Raw genomic sequence first — 8,361 nt, 5'->3', positions numbered from 1 at the left:
GAGAGATATCATTTTGCCCTTGTTCAAATCATTAGTAGAACCTCATCTGGAATATGCAGTTCAGTTTTGGGCACCAGTTCTCAAAAAGGATATCGGGGAACTGGAGAAAGTGCAGAGAAGGGAAACCAAACTGATAAGAGGCATGGAGGAACTCAGCTATGAGGAAAGATTAGAGGAACTGAATTTATTCACTCTTGATAAGAGTGTTAAGGAATCCAATGTACATAATGATAATCAGAAAATGTCTATTTGCTTATGTATATACATGTTCCTTACTTATTATGTAATATACAGATTGACTTTCTGTTCGGAGCCAAGATGGCGGGTACCCCCCACATCCCACGCGTTAGAGGAATGCATTCGAGATAAGGGAACCAGCTTCAACCAAACTTCAAGCATCAAGTTTCTTAATTTCTCTTGTATTGTAACCAATAAGATGTACCAATTAGACTGACATAGTAATGACGTATCTTTCTGTATAAAATATTAACACCGCCCACGAATAAATCAGTATTTAGAAGTAGCCGAGCTGAACATATCTCAGAGAGTGTTTACTTCTAATGTGCATGCACATTTATACTTTTTAATTAGGAATAGCAGCAGATAACCAAGAACTAATTTATAGTTCTTATCCATTTCAACTGGCGCTCGTGTGTGGGGCGGCTTTCAGGCTTCAATCGAAGGGAGACCGCATTCCAGGACTGAAAAGCTGGCCAGACCAGAGAAGGGGGTTAAGCGCGCAGCCCTAACAGTACGGTAAGCATATTTATCCTTACCATTTGTACGACTTCTCTGGTTTGCCTGGTTGATTTGGTCTTGTTGGCTCCTTTCGATTGTTCAAAGAGGCAGGTAACCTATTTCTCGCCTGAAGCCGTTTTAACGAACCTGCTAATGGTTTTCTGCTGACTATTATCTGTTCAGTGTCTGTCATTCTGAAGGGCTGCAAATTTAGCAGACTGAAAGTGCAGCTGCAGGCGTGTGTCCATCCTCACCCCTAGATTGTATCTCTGGTGGTGGGGTGGAATTCTGCAGGCATTTATAGACGGGGTTACTCGAGGTTGGCTGTGTAGGACCTCTGAGGGTTAATCTCAAACTGTGAATGAGGGCAGTTTGAAAGAAGACTTGCGGATGTGGCAGTCTTGCGAAACGTCTATGAATGTTCTGCTCGGGAAAGCTGTCCTGAGGGTTTAGCTCAAACTGTGAATGAGGGCAGTTTGAAAGAAGGCTAGCTGGAATTTGGCAGTCTTGTGACTCAGGTGAGCTTTTCCCGAGAGCTATCTTTGCAGTTCAAAGAGTGTCAGCTGTCATGTCCTGTGTGTATTTGTCCATTACTGTTTGATATACACGAAGAGGGTGATGGTGAGAGAAAGTGGCTACCTGAAGGATCAGTTGGGCCATAAGCCACTGCTCCACACCACCTCTGACGTGCTAGTTTTGACCCTCGAACAGTCAGGAGTGTGCGAGGAGACAGATCTCTTGCAGGGATGCGAGCCCCCACCCTAGGAATTCTTTGATAAGACAGCAGTCAGAGGAGTATTAACCAATTAGTTGCCTGTATTCTCCTCTTGAGCCGTCCGAAGAAAGAAAGAAAAAAAAAAAAAAAAGAGAGAGAGAGAGAGAGAGAAGGGAATGCTAGAATGTGATATTAGAAGAGGAGAGAAGATGTTGCAAGAAGCAGAGGAATGGCATGTGCTGATAAGAAGACAAAGGGGAGTCTGTGTGATAACGGCTTATTGGATATGGCAGAAGCATGGTTCAGGACGGCTAGGGCATTGCAAAGAGGGTTGGATAGAAGAAGAAATCAAGAAAGATGCAAATTGTACTATGTATGTGAATCACAGAGTTAATAATCATGTGGCTGTACCGCCCCCATATACAAAAAACTGGAACGAAGGAGGGGAGGGGCAACCCTGCTATCCGCCTAACGCCCACCCCCTTCTCACCACCCCAACCTGAGCACAACCCACTGTGACCACTCCCAGTGGCGGCCATCTTGGTACACCCAAGCCCACGCTTCAAGCACAGCCCAGTGCACTTCCTGCCGGCGGCCATCTTGGTACACCCAAGCCCACACTTCAGGCACAGCCCTGTGCACTTCCTGCCGGCGGCCATCTTGGTACACCCAATAGGCCCAGCCATGGCCTATAACCAGTTCTTCCCATTTAAACCAGGATGGTTCTTACCACACACCTGTCTTCCCTAATATGGAAGCACTACCTTCACAGGCCGGATATGTTAATGATGAAGAAGCGTCCGAGTGGGAAGACCAACAACAGGCAGCAAGGCCACCTGCTGATTTAACCCCTAATCCGGCTCCGGACTCACAGTTCCGGGAGGATCTCAAACGTATGCTGACAACCATAAGGAACAGTGCCCCTTCCCTGCCCCAACACCAGTCTCAGTTACCAGAAGGGGCACCGGTGATGTATGTCGCTTTTACCCCATCACAAGCAGCAACCTTAGTGACAAGTCTGCCTGACCCAGAGAAACAGCCAATGCTCTTCTACCGCAGGATAGTGCAGATACAAGAAGCTTACTCAGCTGCCTGGAGAGACTTGATCAGCCTATGCCAAATTAAAGCAGGACATGTCTTTTGGCCAGTTATGCAGGCGGCCCTACTATGATGCCTGCCTGGCAAGTGCCACTTCTTATACCTCAGGCTTGGAGTTCTGTGCACAACTCCGCGACTGGGCAAAGGAGAAATTGGCAGATCAGACCACCACAATCCAAGATATTGCCCAAGATAAAGGGGAGTCTGTGGAGAAGTATCATGCTAGACTCATACAGGCCTTTGAACATCTGGGCTTCTCCCTCTATGAAAAGACACACACACACGTGTTATCATCTGCTTTTGTCTCAGGACTCAGAGAGGATATCAGGAAAAAGCCTGATGGTGGCCCGTCCTGAATATCGCTCAATGAAAATGTCCAATTTACTGTTGGTGGCCAGAGGGATAGAAAACCAAAAAAAAAAAAAAAACCAACGCCCCTCATGGTAACACAAGACGAAGATCCCGCCTACACTCGTCCACCACCACTGCCCAATACCAGGGAAAAGATCATCTGTTACAACTGTGGGAAGCGGGGTCACATCAGAAGAGTACGCAGAGCCCCAAGACATCTGAGACAAGACAGGGATCCCCGCGAAGGGCAACATGGACATGAACCTCCACCACCACGCCCCAACTCATGCTAGGAAATGAGAAAACCCGTGTCACTCCTTTGACAGTGTCCTCAAATGAGACTGGGGGACCCCTAGCAAAGGTCACGTTACCTATACAAGGAAAACCTACCACTTGTCTCATTGACATGAGTGCAGCCAGGAGTGTGTTGAGAGCTGAGGACCTGCCTGATAATTCTTTCCTTTCCACTATTGATGTTTCCTGCGTGGGAGTGGATGGGGTGCCCCGCTCCAGTCCACTCACTGAGCCTCTCCAAGTGGGGACATTTCCCGATTTGCTTACCAGATTTGTGGTGTCCTCTACATGTCCCTTGAATCTACTAGGAGCTGATGTGCTGTCCAGACTACAGGCTTCAATCATTTTCACACCTGAAGGGGGGGTGAAGTTACATACTCCCTTATCCTTGGAAGACTCATCTGCCTTGTGTTCTCTGCCTCTTATGATGACACTTCATGAAGCAATAACTCCAAGTTCAATACCACAGGAAGTACTTGACAGAATTCCTGCGTGTCTATGGTCCACAGGCCCGGAAGACATTGGTCACTTAAAAGTGCCACCAGTTTCAGTCAAGCTCAAAGAGGGCGCATCATTGCCCGGAAACCACAATACCCACTTAAGTTGGCGCAATCAGAAGCTATCTCGAAACATGTAGCTGCCTTGGTCCAGAATGGGGCCTTGATCCCCTGTACCTCACCATGTAATACACCTCTTTTTCCTGTCAAGAAGAAAACACCTAAGGGAGAACCTGACAGATACAGGATGGTGCAGGATCTGCGAGCAATTAACGAAGTCACAGTGTTGGACACCCCAATTGTGCCAAATCCACATACCTTATTATCAGCTGTACCTCCAATGGCTGAGTACTTCACTGTGGTGGACCTGGCAAATGCATTCTACAGTGTACCCCTGCATCCTTCCTGCAGGTACCTCTTTGCCTTCTCCCACGAAAAGAAGCAGCAACGTACCCAGACAGTTATGCCAAAAAGGGGCACAGAACTCTCCAAGCTAGTTTGCAAATGCTACGGCTATCATCCTTGACACATAACAAGAGGATCACCTGGAAGTGATTCTCCTCCAATATGTTGATGACCTTCTCCACTGTGCAGCTGACTTACCCACTGTTGAAGTCACCTCAGAAAGCCAGTTGGGCTATCTTGCCACACAGGGTTGCGAAGCCTCAAAGCCCAAATTGCAGTGGTGCTCAACATCTGTAATTGTTCTTGGATACTGTCTTGTCCCATGGGACAAGACACCTCACTGAAGACAGGGTGAAAGCAATCTCTGACATCCCACTGCTACAAGGCCAGGAGCCCCTTCATTCCTTCCTTGGACTAATTTCGTATTGCAGAGCATGGATTCCAGAAGGCTCCCTACTGATGCAAGCTTTGTATGATGCCCTGAAATCAGACCCCTTCCAGATGTCTCCTGAAGCAATATCCAACTTTGAGGCCTTCAAGCACACCATCTCTGGCGCTAGGGCTCCCAGACTACAACAAAACGTTCAAGCCCTTTGTATCCGAACATCTGGGACATGCTACAGGTGTACTCGCCCAATCACACGGCATCTGCCTACGCCCTATAGGATATTATTCCTGTCGGCTGGATGCGATAGCAAGAGGAGGCCCATCGTGTCTGCGAGCTGTCTTTGCTGCACAAGCCTTGTTTGACAAAACTTTGGACTTGGCTCTCGGACTCTGCCTCGTTCTGCTTGCTCCCCATGACATTGCTCCCATACTCCACCAAGATCCAGCTGAAACATCTGTCCATTGCCAGACACTTGAGACTCCTGTGTTTCTACCTTCTAGACAGCATTACTCTATTACGTTGTCAAACACCGAAACCTACCACCCTTCTTCCACTTCTCGAGGGGGGTAAGGAGGAGGAGTTGAGTCTTGACTTGTCACCCCATGACTGCATCGAACTAATGCGGCTGGAAACTACGCATCTCCCCACCGTGAGTGAAATACCCCTGCAGGATCCAGGTCACCACTGAAAACTCGGTTCTCCAAACTGAAACCTTACCGCCGGTGATGTCTGCACAGGTGGCAGAACTGCAAGCACTCACTACAGCATGTAAATTGGCAGAGGGAAAAAGAGCCAACATTCATACGGACTCAAGATATGCTTTCAGCGTTGCCCATTATTTTAGTATTATCTGGAAGGACAGAGGGTTCCTAACGGCTGCAGGAACACCTGTGAAACAGCTCAGCCATCAAGGACTTGGACGCCCTGCTTCTCCCAACCCAAGTGACTATTCTAAAAGTAAAAGCACACAACAAACTCAATTTGAAGGAAGCTCGAGGCAATCTAGCCGATTCAGCTGCCAAACAGACAGCCAATGGTCCACGGGAAGTGGACAGCAGGGTGGTAGAAGAAGACCACTCCATGCTTACCCTACAGACTCTCCCAGTGGACAGAGTTTATCTGAAATAATTACAGGAAGTAGCAAGTCTGGATGAGAAGAAAAGCTGGAAACGGAGAGGAGGAACTCTCAGAGATGGACTATTCGAGTGCAACAAGAAGCCTTGTCTACCCAGGAGTATGTACCCAGCCATGGTGCAATGGGCAAATGGAACTGCCCACTTGACAAAGACTCTTATGAACTTATGAGTTACTTCATTGACCAACAACTTCTGCAGATCATGCACTATCTGCAACAAATGTAACCCAGAATGTACAGAAAAGGCACAGAAGAAGCACCTGGCAAAAGCTCCATACCCCTTCCAGAGGATACAAATTGATCACTCCCAAATGCCAAAGGAGTGACAGATTCGAATACGCCCCCTAGTGGAGGTGGACATGACTGCCAGGACCACAGCTAAGGAACTACTGAGTGAGATAGTATGTAGATTTGAGGTCCCAGAGGTGATAGAGAGCGATCAGGCCCAGCCTTCACAGCAACCCTTACAAAAGATTAGGGCAGCACTGGGGGTTCAGTTGGCTCTACACACCCCTTACCACCCTCAAAGTAGCGGGAAGGTAGAAAGGATGAAAGGGACACTAGAAAAACAGGATGTTAGAAGATGGCCCAAAAGACTAACATGAGTCGGCCAGACAGTTTGCCCATTGCCCTGTTCAGTGTCAGACACACTCCTCGGGGGTGACATGCCCTATCCCCTTATAAAATTTAGTTTGGTTCAGCCCCCAGACTTGGCTGTTACTTTCCACAACAGTTACAGTTGCAATCTGATGTGTTGACTAATTATGTAACCGCATTATCACGAGAATTAACCCAAATGCATGTCCAGGTGTTTTCTTCCATTCCAGATCCTGAATTAGATACAGGAACACACCAACTACTGCCTGGAGATTGGGGGCTGGTAAAGAAATTTGTGAGAAAACATTCTCTTGAACCCAGATATGATGGTCCATTCCAAGTTTTGCTGACCACAGCCACCTCAGTGGAATTGGCCGGGAAGAATACCTGAATACACGCTTCCCACTGCAAGAAAGCTCCACCCCCGAGGACAAGATCCCGCCCACTTCATGACGACCATGCTGCATATCCTTTTTCTGTTTGGTCTAGAGGGGAGGCCCAGGAGGTGGTCATCACAAAAAATTATAACATAATTACATTTTGGTACAACTCTTCAGGTACACATGTGACCACCTTTACCTTTGATTACTGTGACATAGTACCTTGTCTGTTTGACTCTTTCATGGCAATGCCATTGGTACAGTGACATCCCTGATGGTAAGGATATACATGTGTGTTTTACAGACAGTTACTGGGGCCAGAATTGTGGTTCCTGGGAGGGACAGTGGGTTGGAACATAGGACCAGATTAGAGGGTATCTGGACCGGTGAATGTGCCCTGAAAAGGTGATTACGCCCCTCCATATCCTAGCAGAAGATACCCCTGATACATACACTGACCCAGCACACAGTCAGAGGAGGAAGCGAGCAGCTCTCTCCGGAAGCTTTGACCCTCATGTGTACGTAGATGCTATAGGGGTCCCAAGGGGGGTCCCTGATGAATTCAAATCCAGGGATCAGGTAAAAGTTGGTTTTGAGTCTTTGATCCCCATAATAAATGTGAACAAGAATGTAGATTGGATCAATTACATAAACTACAACCAACAAAGATACGTGAATTACACTAAAGAGGCCCTCCAGGGAATTGCTGACCAGTTACCCCCCCACTTCCTACATGACATTCCAGAACCGGATGGCCTTAGACATGCTGTTAGCTGAGAAAGGAAGTGTCTGTAAAAATAGAAAAAACGGGGACCTGTTGCACCTACATTCCTGATAATACCGGCCCAAATGGTAAAGTAACTTTAGCTATAAAGAAATGAGAAGATTTGTCATTGGAGTTGAAGAAGAACTCCAGTATTACAGACCCATGGGATCAATATTTTAGCTGGATGAGTGGGTGGCAGAAGGTGCTCGCCCAGATAGGGGTAACGGTACTAATAATCCTGGTTCTTTTACCCCCGATTGTATGCTGTATTCTACCTTTCGTAAAGAAGTTAATGAGCAAGGCTGTAGACAACAGCCCACCTACATTTCTCCACCAAGAAGAAGAGGACCCTCTTATGATGGAGGGTGACAAACCCTTCACTCCTCTACAGTCACTCCCTGTCCAAAATCTCACAATCCTCTAGGGTTATAGGGGTAGATAGCACCTGATTGCCCTTCTCCAGCTGTATCGAGGGGGGTAGTGAACTAGTTGCTGCCCAACTCTATATACAGCTTAAAAAGAGTTGCTGAGGAGAATGGGCCAGGTGAGGAGGACCTTTTAGATGAGGGACAGAAGAAAATAGCCATTTTAGGGGGGACTGTTAAGGAATCCAATGTACATAATGATAATCAGAAAATGTCTATTTGCTTATGTATATACATGTTCCTTACTTATTATGTAATATACAGATTGACTTTCTGTTCGGAGCCAAGATGGCGGGTACCCCCCACATCCCACGCGTTAGAGGAATGCATTCGAGATAAGGGAACCAGCTTCAACCAAACTTCAAGCATCAAGTTTCTTCATTTCTCTTGTATTGTAACCAATAAGATGTACCAATTAGACTGACATAGTAATGACGTATCTTTCTGTATAAAATATTAACACCGCCCACGAATAAATCAGTATTTAGAAGTAGCCGAGCTGAACATATCTCAGAGAGTGTTTACTTCTAATGTGCATGCACATTTATACTTTTTAATTAGGAATAGCAGCA

The sequence above is a fragment of the Lithobates pipiens genome, unplaced genomic scaffold (assembly GCF_037356315.1).
Source record: "Lithobates pipiens isolate NorthernLeopardFrog02 unplaced genomic scaffold, aLitPip1_a1.2 Scaffold_16, whole genome shotgun sequence".
NCBI classification, from domain to species: Eukaryota; Metazoa; Chordata; class Amphibia; order Anura; family Ranidae; genus Lithobates; species Lithobates pipiens.
This window is presented reverse-complemented; position numbering follows the sequence as displayed.